This window comes from Pseudorca crassidens, chromosome Y (genome assembly GCF_039906515.1).
Source record: "Pseudorca crassidens isolate mPseCra1 chromosome Y, mPseCra1.hap1, whole genome shotgun sequence".
NCBI classification, from domain to species: Eukaryota; Metazoa; Chordata; class Mammalia; order Artiodactyla; family Delphinidae; genus Pseudorca; species Pseudorca crassidens.
In genome coordinates this window covers 13869753-13890974 of record NC_090318.1, presented here as the reverse complement: position 1 = coordinate 13890974, position 21222 = coordinate 13869753, and positions in this window count along the sequence as shown.

Sequence of the window (21222 nt, the reverse complement as noted above, 5' to 3'; positions counted from 1 at the left end):
GTAACACCACATACACACATGCACACCTCAGTGACTCAATGTTCAGCCTGTACCATCACACACACACACGCATACACAAATACACGTACACACACTAATACGGCTCGCTGTGATTCAATGCACAGCCTATAACATCACACAGAGACACCCATCACTGTGACTCGAACTGCAGCTTGTAACTGCACATACACACACAAAGACCCACCTTCTGTGACTCAATTCAGAGCCTACTGCAGCATACACACAGAAAAACAACCATCACTGTGATTCAATGCACCGCCTATACCACCATACACACAGAGCTCACTGTGAATCAATGCACAGCCTATAGAAGAACACACAAACACTCACTCACACATACCTGACTGTGACTCAGTGAACCACCTATAGCAGCACACACACACACACACAAACATACACTGCTCATTGGACTCAATGCACTGCCTAAACCAGCACACACACACACAAACACACACACACATATGACTCACTGACTCAATGCACAGCCTGTACTGGCACACACACAAGGCTTACTGTGACTCAATGCAGAGTCTACACCAGCATACAAACACATGGCTCACTGTGACTCAATGTAATGCCTATGCCAGCACACACACACAGAGACACATGCATGGCTCTCTCTGATTCAATGCACGTACTATACCATCACAAACACACACACACGCACAGTCACTGTGACACAACGCAGACCCTATACCACAACACCCATGCAAAGACACATATGCACGGCTCTTTGTGACTCTATGCACACCCTATACTATCACATACACACATTCACACATGGCTCATTGTGAATCAGTGCACAGTCTGTAGTTCCAGGTATACACACACAGACACACACCTCAGTGACTCAATGCAAAGCCCATACCATCACACACACACACACACATACACACACAGCTCACTGTGAATCAGTGTACAGTCTTCAGCTCCATGTACATACACACACAACACACCTTAGTGAATCAATGCAGAGACCATACCAGCATACACACACACATACACACACCTGAGACTCAATGCTCTGCCTATTCCAGCACACACACACACACACAGGCACACACACGGCTCACTGTCATTCAATACCAGCCTGTACCTACACACACACACACTCTCACACACACTGCCGTGTGACTCAATGCAGATGATACCACCACACAGACACACAGACACACACACACACCTGTCTGAGACTCAATGCCAAGCCCATACAAGTAAACAGACACACAAAACAAAGGCTCACTGAGACTCAATGAACAGTGTATACTAGCACATACAAACACATGGCTCAATGTGAGTCAATGCATAGCCTATACCCGCACACACACACACAGAAACACACCTTAACATGTCTCAGTGTACAGACTATAGCAGTACACACACACACAAACACACACCGTTCAGTGATTCAATGCAAATCCCATATCAGCATACACATACACATACACTCACCTAGGTGTGACTCAATTCTCAGCATATAGCAGCACACACACACACGTTACTGTGACTCATGCAGACTCTACAGCACCAAATACACAACACTAACACAGGGCTGTGATTCAATGCACAGCCTATAACACCACACAGAGACACCCATCACTGTGACTCAAACCGCAGCCTGTACATGCACATACACACACAAAGACCCACTTTCTGTGACTCAATACACAGCCTACTGCAGCACACACACACACACAAACACAACCATCACTGTGACTCAATGCACCTCCTGTACCAGCTTACACACATGCCTCACTGTGAATCAATGCACAGCCTATACAAGAACACACAAACACTCACACATACCTGACTGTGACTCAGTGAACCACCTATAGCAGCACCCACAAACACACACAAACATACATGATTCACTTGGACTCAATGCACTTCATATATCAGCACACACACACACACACACACATATATGACTCACTGACTCCTTGCACAGCCTGTACTGGCACACACACAAGTCTTACTGTGACTCAATGCAGAGTCTCCACCAGCATACAAACACATGGCTCACTGTGACACAATGTAATGCCTATGCCAGCACACACACACAGAGACGCATGCATGGCTCTCTCTGATACAATGCATGTACTATACCATCACAAACACACACACACACACACGCACAGTCACTGTGACACAATGCACAGCCTATACCACAACACCCATGCAAAGACACATATGCACGGCTCATTGTGACTCTATGCACACCCTATACTATCACATACACACATTCACACATGGCTCATTGTGAATCAGTGCACAGTCTGTAGTTCCAGGTATACACACACAGACACACACCTCAGTGACTCAATGCAAAGCCCATACCATCACACACACACACACATACACACACAGCTCACTGTGAATCAGTGTACAGTCTTCAGCTCCATGTACATACACACACAACACACCTTAGTGAATCAATGCAGAGACCATACCAGCATACACACACACATACACACACCGGAGACTCAATGCTCTGCCTATTCCAGCACACACACACACGGCTCACTGTGGTTCAATACCAGCCTGTACCTGCACACACACACACTCTCACACACACCGCCGTGTGACTCAATGCAGTTTATACCACCACACAGACACACAAACACACACAAACACCTCTCTGTGACTCAATGCCAAGCCCATACAAGTAAACAGACACACACAACAATGGCTCACTGAGACTCAATGAATAGCGTATAGTAGCACATACAAACACATGGCTCAATGTGAGTCAATGCATAACCTATACCCGCACACACACACACAGAAACACACCTTAATATGGCTCAGTGTACAGCCTATAGCAGTACACACACACATATCTTACTGTGACTCATGCAGACTCTACAGCACCAAATACACAAACACTAACACAGGGCTGGGATTCAATGCACAGTCCATACCAGCAAAGGCACACACACCACACCACACTGTGACTCAATGTTCAGATTATACCAGCACACACACACGGCTCACTCTGTCCTAGTGCACAGAATATAACATCACACACACACCCCACACTGTGACTCAATGCACAGCCTGTACCTACACATACACACACACACAGCTCACTGTGACAAAATATGCAGCCTATACCAGCACACACACACACACACCCTCAATGTTACACAATGGTCAGCCTATATCAGAACATGCAGACACACACACACATCACTCTGACTCACTGCACATCCTATACCAGTGCACTCACACACACACACACATGGCTGACTGTGAATCAATGCACACTCTGTACCAGGACACACACACACACACACACACACGGCTCCCTGTGACTCAGTGCACAGGATATGCTAGCAGACATACACACACAGAGAAGCACATACGGCAAAATGTGAGTCAATCCACAGCCCATACCTCCACACACGCACACATACTGACACTCAAAAACACAGCTCAGTGTGATTCAATGCAAATCCTAAACTAGAAAGTGCACACACACAGACACAAACCTCCCTATGAATCAGTGCATAGCATATAACATCACACACATACACCTCACTGTGACTCAATGTGCTGCCTCTACCTGCACACACACACACACAAAACTCAATATGACTCAATGAGCAGGCTGTACCAGCACACATATACACACATGTGCACACAGACCTCAGTGTGCCTCAATTGTCAGCCTATACCAGAACACACAGACACACACACCTCCCACTCTGACTCAATGCACAACCTATACCAGCGTGCACACACACTCACATGGCACAGTGAATCAAGGCACAATTTTACCAGCACATGCACACACACCTCAGAGTGATTCAAAGCTCAGCCTATACCAGCAAACACACACACACAAACACAGACATGCACAGATGCAGGCCTCACTGTGACTCAATGCACAGCCTATACCAGTACACACACACACACACCAACACGCACTCACACATGGCTCACTCGTACTCAATAAATCGCCTATACCAGCACACACACACACAGCACACTGTGACTCAATGCAGTCTGTATCACCCACACTCACACACACACCCATGAGTCAATAAAGCCCATACCAGCACAATAAAGCCCATACCAGCACACAAACTCACATGCACACACACACACACGAGACTGTGACTCAAAACGCTTCCTGTACCAGCACACACACACACAAACACCTCACTGTGACTCAATGCACAGCCTATACGAGCACACACATACACACACAGCTCACAGTGACTCAATACAGAGTCTATACCAGCGCACACACAGACACACAGCCCACTCTGTCTCAATTGTCATCTAGTGCCAGCACACACACACACACAAACACACAAACACACACAGCCGTTCAGGTCAAAGTGGATAAAACCACAGTCCACACCATCACAGCACACACACACCGCACTACTCACTGTGACTCAATGCACAGTCTACACCAGCAAATACACACACACATACACAAACAACTCCCACACATTCAACTGTGACTCAGTGCTCTGACTATACCAGCTCCCCACACACACATGGTTCACTGTGACTCAGTGCACAGCAAATAACTGTACACACACACCCCTACACACACATATTGCTCAGTTTGACCTAACGAACAGTCTGTAACACCACATACACACATGCACACCTCAGTGACTCAATGTTCAGCCTGTACCATCACAAACACACGTGCATACACAAATACACGTACACACACTAATACGGCTCGCTGTGATTCAATGCACAGCCTATAACATCACACAGAGACACCCATCACTGTGACTCGAACTGCAGCTTGTACCTGCACATACACACACAAAGACCCACCTTCTGTGACTCAATTCACAGCCTACTGCAGCATACACACAGAAAAACAACCATCACTGTGATTCAATGCACCGCCTATACCACCATACACACAGAGCTCACTGTGAATCAATGCACAGCCTATAGAAGAACACACAAACACTCACTCACACATACCTGACTGTGACTCAGTGAACCACCTATAGCAGCACACACACACACACACAAACATACACTGCTCATTGGACTCAATGCACTGCCTAAACCAGCACACACACACACAAACACACACACACATATGACTCACTGACTCAATGCACAGCCTGTACTGGCACACACACAAGGCTTACTGTGACTCAATGCAGAGTCTACACCAGCATACAAACACATGGCTCACTGTGACTCAATGTAATGCCTATGTCAGCACACACACACAGAGACACATGCATGGCTCTCTCTGATTCAATGCACGTACTATACCATCACAAACACACACACACGCACAGTCACTGTGACACAACGCAGACCCTATACCACAACACCCATGCAAAGACACATATGCACGGCTCTTTGTGACTCTATGCACACCCTTTACTATCACATACACACATTCACACATGGCTCATTGTGAATCAGTGCACAGTCTGTAGTTCCAGGTATACACACACAGACACACACCTCAGTGACTCAATGCAAAGCCCATACCATCACACACACACACACATACACACACAGCTCACTGTGAATCAGTGTACAGTCTTCAGCTCCGTGTACATACACACACAACACACCTTAGTGAATCAATGCAGAGACCATACCAGCATACACACACACATACACACACCTGAGACTCAATGCTCTGCCTATTCCAGCACACACACACACACAGGCACACACACGGCTCACTGTCATTCAATACCAGCCTGTACCTGCACACACACACACTCTCACACACACCGCCGTGTGACTCAATGCAGATGATACCACCACACAGACACACAGACTCACACACACACCTGTCTGAGACTCAATGCCAAGCCCATACAAGTAAACAGACACACAAAACAAAGGCTCACTGAGACTCAATGAACAGTGTATACTAGCACATACAAACACATGGCTCAATGTGAGTCAATGCATAGCCTATACCCGCACACACACACACAAAAACACACCTTAACATGGCTCAGTGTACAGACTATAGCAGTACACACACACACAAACACACACCGCTCAGTGATTCAATGCAAATCCCATATCAGCATACACATACACATACACTCACCTAGGTGTGACTCAATTCTCAGCATATAGCAGCACACACACACACCTTACTGTGACTCATGCAGACTCTACAGCACCAAATACACAACACTAACACAGGGCTGTGATTCAATGCACAGCCTATAACACCACACAGAGACACCCATCACTGTGACTCAAACCGCAGCCTGTACATGCACATACACACACAAAGACCCACTTTCTGTGACTCAATACACAGCCTACTGCAGCACACACACACACACAAACACAACCATCACTGTGACTCAATGCACCTCCTGTACCAGCTTACACACATGCCTCACTGTGAATCAATGCACAGCCTATACAAGAACACACAAACACTCACACATACCTGACTGTGACTCAGTGAACCACCTATAGCAGCACCCACAAACACACACAAACATACATGATTCACGTGGACTCAATGCACTTCATATATCAGCACACACAAACACACACACACACACCTATGACTCACTGACTCCTTGCACAGCCTGTACTGGCACACACACAAGTCTTACTGTGACTCAATGCAGAGTCTCCACCAGCATACAAACACATGGCTCACTGTGACACAATGTAATGCCTATGCCAGCACACACACACAGAGATGCATGCATGGCTCTCTCTGATACAATGCATGTACTATACCATCACAAACACACACACACACACACGCACAGTCACTGTGACACAATGCACAGCCTATACCACAACACCCATGCAAAGACACATATGCACGGCTCATTGTGACTCTATGAACACCCTATACTATCACATACACACATACACACAGGGCTCATTGTGAATCAGTGCACAGTCTGTAGTTCCAGGTATACACACACAGACACACACCTCAGTGACTCAATGCAAAGCCCATACCATCACACACACACACACATACACACACAGCTCACTGTGAATCAGTGTACAGTCTTCAGCTCCATGTACATACACACACAACACACCTTAGTGAATCAATGCAGAGACCATACCAGCATACACACACACATACACACACCTGAGACTCAATGCTCTGCCTATTCCAGCACACACACACACGGCTCACTGTGGTTCAATACCAGCCTGTACCTGCACACACACACACTCTCACACACACCGCCGTGTGACTCAATGCAGTTTATACCACCACACAGACACACAAACACACACAAACACCTCTCTGTGACTCAATGCCAAGCCCATACAAGTAAACAGACACACACAACAATGGCTCACTGAGACTCAATGAATAGCGTATAGTAGCACATACAAACACATGGCTCAATGTGAGTCAATGCATAGCCTATACCCGCACACACACACACAGAAACACACCTTAATATGGCTCAGTGTACAGCCTATAGCAGTACACACACACATATCTTACTGTGACTCATGCAGACTCTACAGCACCAAATACACAAACACTAACACAGGGCTGGGATTCAATGCACAGTCCATACCAGCAAAGGCACACACACCACACCACACTGTGACTCAATGTTCAGATTATACCAGCACACACACACGGCTCACTCTGTCCTAGTGCACAGAATATAACATCACACACACACCCCACACTGTGACTCAATGCACAGCCTGTACCTACACATACACACACACACAGCTCACTGTGACAAAATATGCAGCCTATACCAGCACACACACACACACACCCTCAATGTTACACAATGGTCAGCCTATATCAGAACATGCAGACACACACACACATCACTCTGACTCACTGCACATCCTATACCAGTGCACTCACACACACACACACATGGCTGACTGTGAATCAATGCACACTCTGTACCAGGACACACACACACACACACACACGGCTCCCTGTGACTCAGTGCACAGGATATGCTAGCAGACATACACACACAGAGAAGCACATACGGCAAAATGTGAGTCAATCCACAGCCCATACCTCCACACACGCACACATACTGACACTCAAAAACACAGCTCAGTGTGATTCAATGCAAATCCTAAACTAGAAAGTGCACACACACAGACACAAACCTCCCTATGAATCAGTGCATAGCATATAACATCACACACATACACCTCACTGTGACTCAATGTGCTGCCTCTACCTGCACACACACACAAAAAAAACTCAATATGACTCAATGAGCAGGCTGTACCAGCACACATATACACACATGTGCACACAGACCTCAGTGTGCCTCAATTGTCAGCCTATACCAGAACACACAGACACACACACCTCCCACTCTGACTCAATGCACAACCTATACCAGCGTGCACACACACTCACATGGCACAGTGAATCAAGGCACAATTTTACCAGCACATGCACACACACCTCAGAGTGATTCAAAGCTCAGCCTATACCAGCAAACACACACACACAAACACAGACATGCACAGATGCAGGCCTCACTGTGACTCAATGCACAGCCTATACCAGTACACACACACACACACCAACACGCACTCACACATGGCTCACTGGTACTCAATAAATCGCCTATACCAGCACACACACACACACAGCGCACTGTGACTCAATGCAGTCTGTATCACCCACACTCACACACACACCCATGAGTCAATAAAGCCCATACCAGCACAATAAAGCCCATACCAGCACACAAACTCACATGCACACACACACACACGAGACTGTGACTCAAAACGCTTCCTGTACCAGCACACACACACACAAACACCTCACTGTGACTCAATGCACAGCCTATACGAGCACACACATACACACACAGCTCACAGTGACTCAATACAGAGTCTATACCAGCGCACACACAGACACACAGCCCACTCTGTCTCAATTGTCATCTAGTGCCAGCACACACACACACACAAACACACAAACACACACAGCCGTTCAGGTCAAAGTGGATAAAACCACAGTCCACACCATCACAGCACACACACAGCGCACTACTCACTGTGACTCAATGCACAGTCTACACCAGCAAATACACACACACATACACAAACAACTCCCACACATTCAACTGTGACTCAGTGCTCTGACTATACCAGCTCCCCACACACACATGGTTCACTGTGACTCAGTGCACAGCAAATAACTGTACACACACACCCCTACACACACATATTGCTCAGTTTGACCTAACGAACAGTCTGTAACACCACATACACACATGCACACCTCAGTGACTCAATGTTCAGCCTGTACCATCACACACACACACGCATACACAAATACACGTACACACACTAATACAGCTCGCTGTGATTCAATGCACAGCCTATAACATCACACAGAGACACCCATCACTGTGACTCGAACTGCAGCTTGTACTTGCACATATACACACAAAGACCCACCTTCTGTGACTCAATTCACAGCCTACTGCAGCATACACACAGAAAAACAACCATCACTGTGATTCAATGCACCGCCTATACCACCATACACACAGAGCTCACTGTGAATCAATGCACAGCCTATAGAAGAACACACAAACACTCACTCACACATACCTGACTGTGACTCAGTGAACCACCTATAGCAGCACACACACACACACACAAACATACACTGCTCATTGGACTCAATGCACTGCCTAAACCAGCACACACACACACAAACACACACACACATATGACTCACTGACTCAATGCACAGCCTGTACTGGCACACACACAAGGCTTACTGTGACTCAATGCAGAGTCTACACCAGCATACAAACACATGGCTCACTGTGACTCAATGTAATGCCTATGTCAGCACACACACACAGAGACACATGCATGGCTCTCTCTGATTCAATGCACGTACTATACCATCACAAACACACACACACGCACAGTCACTGTGACACAACGCAGACCCTATACCACAACACCCATGCAAAGACACATATGCACGGCTCTTTGTGACTCTATGCACACCCTTTACTATCACATACACACATTCACACATGGCTCATTGTGAATCAGTGCACAGTCTGTAGTTCCAGGTATACACACACAGACACACACCTCAGTGACTCAATGCAAAGCCCATACCATCACACACACACACACATACACACACAGCTCACTGTGAATCAGTGTACAGTCTTCAGCTCCGTGTACATACACACACAACACACCTTAGTGAATCAATGCAGAGACCATACCAGCATACACACACACATACACACACCTGAGACTCAATGCTCTGCCTATTCCAGCACACACACACACACAGGCACACACACGGCTCACTGTCATTCAATACCAGCCTGTACCTGCACACACACACACTCTCACACACACCGCCGTGTGACTCAATGCAGATGATACCACCACACAGACACACAGACACACACACACACCTGTCTGAGACTCAATGCCAAGCCCATACAAGTAAACAGACACACAAAACAAAGGCTCACTGAGACTCAATGAACAGTGTATACTAGCACATACAAACACATGGCTCAATGTGAGTCAATGCATAGCCTATACCCGCACACACACACACAGAAACACACCTTAACATGGCTCAGTGTACAGACTATAGCAGTACACACACACATAAACACACACCGCTCAGTGATTCAATGCAAATCCCATATCAGCATACACATACACATACACTCACCTAGGTGTGACTCAATTCTCAGCATATAGCAGCACACACACACACCTTACTGTGACTCATGCAGACTCTACAGCACCAAATACACAACACTAACACAGGGCTGTGATTCAATGCACAGCCTATAACACCACACAGAGACACCCATCACTGTGACTCAAACCGCAGCCTGTACATGCACATACACACACAAAGACCCACTTTCTGTGACTCAATACACAGCCTACTGCAGCACACACACACACACAAACACAACCATCACTGTGACTCAATGCACCTCCTGTACCAGCTTACACACATGCCTCACTGTGAATCAATGCACAGCCTATACAAGAACACACAAACACTCACACATACCTGACTGTGACTCAGTGAACCACCTATAGCAGCACCCACAAACACACACAAACATACATGATTCACTTGGACTCAATGCACTTCATATATCAGCACACACACACACACACACACATATATGACTCACTGACTCCTTGCACAGCCTGTACTGGCACACACACAAGTCTTACTCTGACTCAATGCAGAGTCTCCACCAGCATACAAACACATGGCTCACTGTGACACAATGTAATGCCTATGCCAGCACACACACACAGAGACGCATGCATGGCTCTCTCTGATACAATGCATGTACTATACCATCACAAACACACACACACACACACGCACAGTCACTGTGACACAATGCACAGCCTATACCACAACACCCATGCAAAGACACATATGCACGGCTCATTGTGACTCTATGCACACCCTATACTATCACATACACACATTCACACATGGCTCATTGTGAATCAGTGCACAGTCTGTAGTTCCAGGTATACACACACAGACACACACCTCAGTGACTCAATGCAAAGCCCATACCATCACACACACACACACATACACACACAGCTCACTGTGAATCAGTGTACAGTCTTCAGCTCCATGTACATACACACACAACACACCTTAGTGAATCAATGCAGAGACCATACCAGCATACACACACACATACACACACCGGAGACTCAATGCTCTGCCTATTCCAGCACACACACACACGGCTCACTGTGGTTCAATACCAGCCTGTACCTGCACACACACACACTCTCACACACACCGCCGTGTGACTCAATGCAGTTTATACCACCACACAGACACACAAACACACACAAACACCTCTCTGTGACTCAATGCCAAGCCCATACAAGTAAACAGACACACACAACAATGGCTCACTGAGACTCAATGAATAGCGTATAGTAGCACATACAAACACATGGCTCAATGTGAGTCAATGCATAACCTATACCCGCACACACACACACAGAAACACACCTTAATATGGCTCAGTGTACAGCCTATAGCAGTACACACACACATATCTTACTGTGACTCATGCAGACTCTACAGCACCAAATACACAAACACTAACACAGGGCTGGGATTCAATGCACAGTCCATACCAGCAAAGGCACACACACCACACCACACTGTGACTCAATGTTCAGATTATACCAGCACACACACACGGCTCACTCTGTCCTAGTGCACAGAATATAACATCACACACACACCCCACACTGTGACTCAATGCACAGCCTGTACCTACACATACACACACACACAGCTCACTGTGACAAAATATGCAGCCTATACCAGCACACACACACACACACCCTCAATGTTACACAATGGTCAGCCTATATCAGAACATGCAGACACACACACACATCACTCTGACTCACTGCACATCCTATACCAGTGCACTCACACACACACACACATGGCTGACTGTGAATCAATGCACACTCTGTACCAGGACACACACACACACACACACACACGGCTCCCTGTGACTCAGTGCACAGGATATGCTAGCAGACATACACACACAGAGAAGCACATACGGCAAAATGTGAGTCAATCCACAGCCCATACCTCCACACACGCACACATACTGACACTCAAAAACACAGCTCAGTGTGATTCAATGCAAATCCTAAACTAGAAAGTGCACACACACAGACACAAACCTCCCTATGAATCAGTGCATAGCATATAACATCACACACATACACCTCACTGTGACTCAATGTGCTGCCTCTACCTGCACACACACACACACAAAACTCAATATGACTCAATGAGCAGGCTGTACCAGCACACATATACACACATGTGCACACAGACCTCAGTGTGCCTCAATTGTCAGCCTATACCAGAACACACAGACACACACACCTCCCACTCTGACTCAATGCACAACCTATACCAGCGTGCACACACACTCACATGGCACAGTGAATCAAGGCACAATTTTACCAGCACATGCACACACACCTCAGAGTGATTCAAAGCTCAGCCTATACCAGCAAACACACACACACAAACACAGACATGCACAGATGCAGGCCTCACTGTGACTCAATGCACAGCCTATACCAGTACACACACACACACACCAACACGCACTCACACATGGCTCACTCGTACTCAATAAATCGCCTATACCAGCACACACACACACAGCACACTGTGACTCAATGCAGTCTGTATCACCCACACTCACACACACACCCATGAGTCAATAAAGCCCATACCAGCACAATAAAGCCCATACCAGCACACAAACTCACATGCACACACACACACACGAGACTGTGACTCAAAACGCTTCCTGTACCAGCACACACACACACAAACACCTCACTGTGACTCAATGCACAGCCTATACGAGCACACACATACACACACAGCTCACAGTGACTCAATACAGAGTCTATACCAGCGCACACACAGACACACAGCCCACTCTGTCTCAATTGTCATCTAGTGCCAGCACACACACACACACAAACACACAAACACACACAGCCGTTCAGGTCAAAGTGGATAAAACCACAGTCCACACCATCACAGCACACACACACCGCACTACTCACTGTGACTCAATGCACAGTCTACACCAGCAAATACACACACACATACACAAACAACTCCCACACATTCAACTGTGACTCAGTGCTCTGACTATACCAGCTCCCCACACACACATGGTTCACTGTGACTCAGTGCACAGCAAATAACTGTACACACACACCCCTACACACACATATTGCTCAGTTTGACCTAACGAACAGTCTGTAACACCACATACACACATGCACACCTCAGTGACTCAATGTTCAGCCTGTACCATCACACACACACATGCATACACAAATACACGTACACACACTAATACGGCTCGCTGTGATTCAATGCACAGCCTATAACATCACACAGAGACACCCATCACTGTGACTCGAACTGCAGCTTGTACCTGCACATACACACACAAAGACCCACCTTCTGTGACTCAATTCACAGCCTACTGCAGCATACACACAGAAAAACAACCATCACTGTGATTCAATGCACCGCCTATACCACCATACACACAGAGCTCACTGTGAATCAATGCACAGCCTATAGAAGAACACACAAACACTCACTCACACATACCTGACTGTGACTCAGTGAACCACCTATAGCAGCACACACACACACACACAAACATACACTGCTCATTGGACTCAATGCACTGCCTAAACCAGCACACACACACACAAACACACACACACATATGACTCACTGACTCAATGCACAGCCTGTACTGGCACACACACAAGGCTTACTGTGACTCAATGCAGAGTCTACACCAGCATACAAACACATGGCTCACTGTGACTCAATGTAATGCCTATGTCAGCACACACACACAGAGACACATGCATGGCTCTCTCTGATTCAATGCACGTACTATACCATCACAAACACACACACACGCACAGTCACTGTGACACAACGCAGACCCTATACCACAACACCCATGCAAAGACACATATGCACGGCTCTTTGTGACTCTATGCACACCCTTTACTATCACATACACACATTCACACATGGCTCATTGTGAATCAGTGCACAGTCTGTAGTTCCAGGTATACACACACAGACACACACCTCAGTGACTCAATGCAAAGCCCATACCATCACACACACACACACATACACACACAGCTCACTGTGAATCAGTGTACAGTCTTCAGCTCCGTGTACATACACACACAACACACCTTAGTGAATCAATGCAGAGACCATACCAGCATACACACACACATACACACACCTGAGACTCAATGCTCTGCCTATTCCAGCACACACACACACACAGGCACACACACGGCTCACTGTCATTCAATACCAGCCTGTACCTGCACACACACACACTCTCACACACACCGCCGTGTGACTCAATGCAGATGATACCACCACACAGACACACAGACTCACACACACACCTGTCTGAGACTCAATGCCAAGCCCATACAAGTAAACAGACACACAAAACAAAGGCTCACTGAGACTCAATGAACAGTGTATACTAGCACATACAAACACATGGCTCAATGTGAGTCAATGCATAGCCTATACCCGCACACACACACACAAAAACACACCTTAACATGGCTCAGTGTACAGACTATAGCAGTACACACACACACAAACACACACCGCTCAGTGATTCAATGCAAATCCCATATCAGCATACACATACACATACACTCACCTAGGTGTGACTCAATTCTCAGCATATAGCAGCACACACACACACCTTACTGTGACTCATGCAGACTCTACAGCACCAAATACACAACACTAACACAGGGCTGTGATTCAATGCACAGCCTATAACACCACACAGAGACACCCATCACTGTGACTCAAACCGCAGCCTGTACATGCACATACACACACAAAGACCCACTTTCTGTGACTCAATACACAGCCTACTGCAGCACACACACACACACAAACACAACCATCACTGTGACTCAATGCACCTCCTGTACCAGCTTACACACATGCCTCACTGTGAATCAATGCACAGCCTATACAAGAACACACAAACACTCACACATACCTGACTGTGACTCAGTGAACCACCTATAGCAGCACCCACAAACACACACAAACATACATGATTCACGTGGACTCAATGCACTTCATATATCAGCACACACAAACACACACACACACACCTATGACTCACTGACTCCTTGCACAGCCTGTACTGGCACACACACAAGTCTTACTGTGACTCAATGCAGAGTCTCCACCAGCATACAAACACATGGCTCACTGTGACACAATGTAATGCCTATGCCAGCACACACACACAGAGATGCATGCATGGCTCTCTCTGATACAATGCATGTACTATACCATCACAAACACACACACACACACACGCACAGTCACTGTGACACAATGCACAGCCTATACCACAACACCCATGCAAAGACACATATGCACGGCTCATTGTGACTCTATGAACACCCTATACTATCACATACACACATACACACAGGGCTCATTGTGAATCAGTGCACAGTCTGTAGTTCCAGGTATACACACACAGACACACACCTCAGTGACTCAATGCAAAGCCCATACCATCACACACACACACACATACACACACAGCTCACTGTGAATCAGTGTACAGTCTTCAGCTCCATGTACATACACACACAACACACCTTAGTGAATCAATGCAGAGACCATACCAGCATACACACACACATACACACACCTGAGACTCAATGCTCTGCCTATTCCAGCACACACACACACGGCTCACTGTGGTTCAATACCAGCCTGTACCTGCACACACACACACTCTCACACACACCGCCGTGTGACTCAATGCAGTTTATACCACCACACAGACACACAAACACACACAAACACCTCTCTGTGACTCAATGCCAAGCCCATACAAGTAAACAGACACACACAACAATGGCTCACTGAGACTCAATGAATAGCGTATAGTAGCACATACAAACACATGGCTCAATGTGAGTCAATGCATAGCCTATACCCGCACACACACACACAGAAACACACCTTAATATGGCTCAGTGTACAGCCTATAGCAGTACACACACACATATCTTACTGTGACTCATGCAGACTCTACAGCACCAAATACACAAACACTAACACAGGGCTGGGATTCAATGCACAGTCCATACCAGCAAAGGCACACACACCACACCACACTGTGACTCAATGTTCAGATTATACCAGCACACACACACGGCTCACTCTGTCCTAGTGCACAGAATATAACATCACACACACACCCCACACTGTGACTCAATGCACAGCCTGTACCTACACATACACACACACACAGCTCACTGTGACAAAATATGCAGCCTATACCAGCACACACACACACACACCCTCAATGTTACACAATGGTCAGCCTATATCAGAACATGCAGACACACACACACATCACTCTGACTCACTGCACATCCTATACCAGTGCACTCACACACACACACACATGGCTGACTGTGAATCAATGCACACTCTGTACCAGGACACACACACACACACACACACGGCTCCCTGTGACTCAGTGCACAGGATATGCTAGCAGACATACACACACAGAGAAGCACATACGGCAAAATGTGAGTCAATCCACAGCCCATACCTCCACACACGCACACATACTGACACTCAAAAACACAGCTCAGTGTGATTCAATGCAAATCCTAAACTAGAAAGTGCACACACACAGACACAAACCTCCCTATGAATCAGTGCATAGCATATAACATCACACACATACACCTCACTGTGACTCAATGTGCTGCCTCTACCTGCACACACACACAAAAAAAACTCAATATGACTCAATGAGCAGGCTGTACCAGCACACATATACACACATGTGCACACAGACCTCAGTGTGCCTCAATTGTCAGCCTATACCAGAACACACAGACACACACACCTCCCACTCTGACTCAATGCACAACCTATACCAGCGTGCACACACACTCACATGGCACAGTGAATCAAGGCACAATTTTACCAGCACATGCACACACACCTCAGAGTGATTCAAAGCTCAGCCTATACCAGCAAACACACACACACAAACACAGACATGCACAGATGCAGGCCTCACTGTGACTCAATGCACAGCCTATACCAGTACACACACACACACACCAACACGCACTCACACATGGCTCACTGGTACTCAATAAATCGCCTATACCAGCACACACACACACACAGCGCACTGTGACTCAATGCAGTCTGTATCACCCACACTCACACACACACCCATGAGTCAATAAAGCCCATACCAGCACAATAAAGCCCATACCAGCACACAAACTCACATGCACACACACACACACGAGACTGTGACTCAAAACGCTTCCTGTACCAGCACACACACACACAAACACCTCACTGTGACTCAATGCACAGCCTATACGAGCACACACATACACACACAGCTCACAGTGACTCAATACAGAGTCTATACCAGCGCACACACAGACACACAGCCCACTCTGTCTCAATTGTCATCTAGTGCCAGCACACACACACACACAAACACACAAACACACACAGCCGTTCAGGTCAAAGTGGATAAAACCACAGTCCACACCATCACAGCACACACACAGCGCACTACTCACTGTGACTCAATGCACAGTCTACACCAGCAAATACACACACACATACACAAACAACTCCCACACATTCAACTGTGACTCAGTGCTCTGACTATACCAGCTCCCCACACACACATGGTTCACTGTGACTCAGTGCACAGCAAATAACTGTACACACACACCCCTACACACACATATTGCTCAGTTTGACCTAACGAACAGTCTGTAACACCACATACACACATGCACACCTCAGTGACTCAATGTTCAGCCTGTACCATCACACACACACACGCATACACAAATACACGTACACACACTAATACAGCTCGCTGTGATTCAATGCACAGCCTATAACATCACACAGAGACACCCATCACTGTGACTCGAACTGCAGCTTGTACTTGCACATATACACACAAAGACCCACCTTCTGTGACTCAATTCACAGCCTACTGCAGCATACACACAGAAAAACAACCATCACTGTGATTCAATGCACCGCCTATACCACCATACACACAGAGCTCACTGTGAATCAATGCACAGCCTATAGAAGAACACACAAACACTCACTCACACATACCTGACTGTGACTCAGTGAACCACCTATAGCAGCACACACACACACACACAAACATACACTGCTCATTGGACTCAATGTACTGCCTAAACCAGCACACACACACACAAACACACACACACATATGACTCACTGACTCAATGCACAGCCTGTACTGGCACACACACAAGGCTTACTGTGACTCAATGCAGAGTCTACACCAGCATACAAACACATGGCTCACTGTGACTCAATGTAATGCCTATGACAGCACACACACACAGAGACACATGCATGGCTCTCTCTGATTCAATGCACGTACTATACCATCACAAACACACACACACGCACAGTCACTGTGACACAACGCAGACCCTATACCACAACACCCATGCAAAGACACATATGCACGGCTCTTTGTGACTCTATGCACACCCTTTACTATCACATACACACATTCACACATGGCTCATTGTGAATCAGTGCACAGTCTGTAGTTCCAGGTATACACACACAGACACACACCTCAGTGACTCAATGCAAAGCCCATACCATCACACACACACACACATACACACACAGCTCACTGTGAATCAGTGTACAGTCTTCAGCTCCATGTACATACACACACAACACACCTTAGTGAATCAATGCAGAGACCATACCAGCATACACACACACATACACACACCTGAGACTCAATGCTCTGCCTATTCCAGCACACACACACACACAGGCACACACACGGCTCACTGTCATTCAATACCAGCCTGTACCTGCACACACACACACTCACACACACCGCCGTGTGACTCAATGCAGATGATACCACCACACAGACACACAGACACACACACACCTGTCTGAGACTCAATGCCAAGCCCATACAAGTAAACAGACACACAAAACAAAGGCTCACTGAGACTCAATGAACAGTGTATACTAGCACATACAAACACATGGCTCAATGTGAGTCAATGCATAGCCTATACCCGCACACACACACACAGAAACACACCTTAACATGGCTCAGTGTACAGACTATAGCAGTACACACACACACAAACACACACCGCTCAGTGATTCAATGCAAATCCCATATCAGCATACACATACACATACACTCACCTAGGTGTGACTCAATTCTCAGCATATAGCAGCACACACACACACCTTACTGTGACTCATGCAGACTCTACAGCACCAAATACACAACACTAACACAGGGCTGTGATTCAATGCACAGCCTATAACACCACACAGAGACACCCATCACTGTGACTCAAACCGCAGCCTGTACATGCACATACACACACAAAGACCCACTTTCTGTGACTCAATACACAGCCTACTGCAGCACACACACACACACAAACACAACCATCACTGTGACTCAATGCACCTCCTGTACCAGCTTACACACATGCCTCACTGTGAATCAATGCACAGCCTATACAAGAACACACAAACACTCACACATACCTGACTGTGACTCAGTGAACCACCTATAGCAGCACCCACAAACACACACAAACATACATGATTCACTTGGACTCAATGCACTTCATATATCAGCACACACAAACACACACACACACACCTATGACTCACTGACTCCTTGCACAGCCTGTACTGGCACACACACAAGTCTTACTGTGACTCAATGCAGAGTCTCCACCAGCATACAAACACATGGCTCACTGTGACACAATGTAATGCCTATGCCAGCACACACACACAGAGATGCATGCATGGCTCTCTCTGATACAATGCATGTACTATACCATCACAAACACACACACACACACACGCACAGTCACTGTGACACAATGCACAGCCTATACCACAACACCCATGCAAAGACACATATGCACGGCTCATTGTGACTCTATGAACACCCTATACTATCACATACACACATACACACATGGCTCATTGTGAATCAGTGCACAGTCTGTAGTTCCAGGTATACACACACAGACACACACCTCAGTGACTCAATGCAAAGCCCATACCATCACACACACACACACATACACACACAGCTCACTGTGAATCAGTGTACAGTCTTCAGCTCCATGTACATACACACACAACACACCTTAGTGAATCAATGCAGAGACCATACCAGCATACACACACACATACACACACCTGAGACTCAATGCTCTGCCTATTCCAGCACACACACACACGGCTCACTGTGGTTCAATACCAGCCTGTACCTGCACACACACACACTCTCACACACACCGCCGTGTGACTCAATGCAGTTTATACCACCACACAGACACACAAACACACACAAACACCTCTCTGTGACTCAATGCCAAGCCCATACAAGTAAACAGACACACACAACAATGGCTCACTGAGACTCAATGAATAGCGTATAGTAGCACATA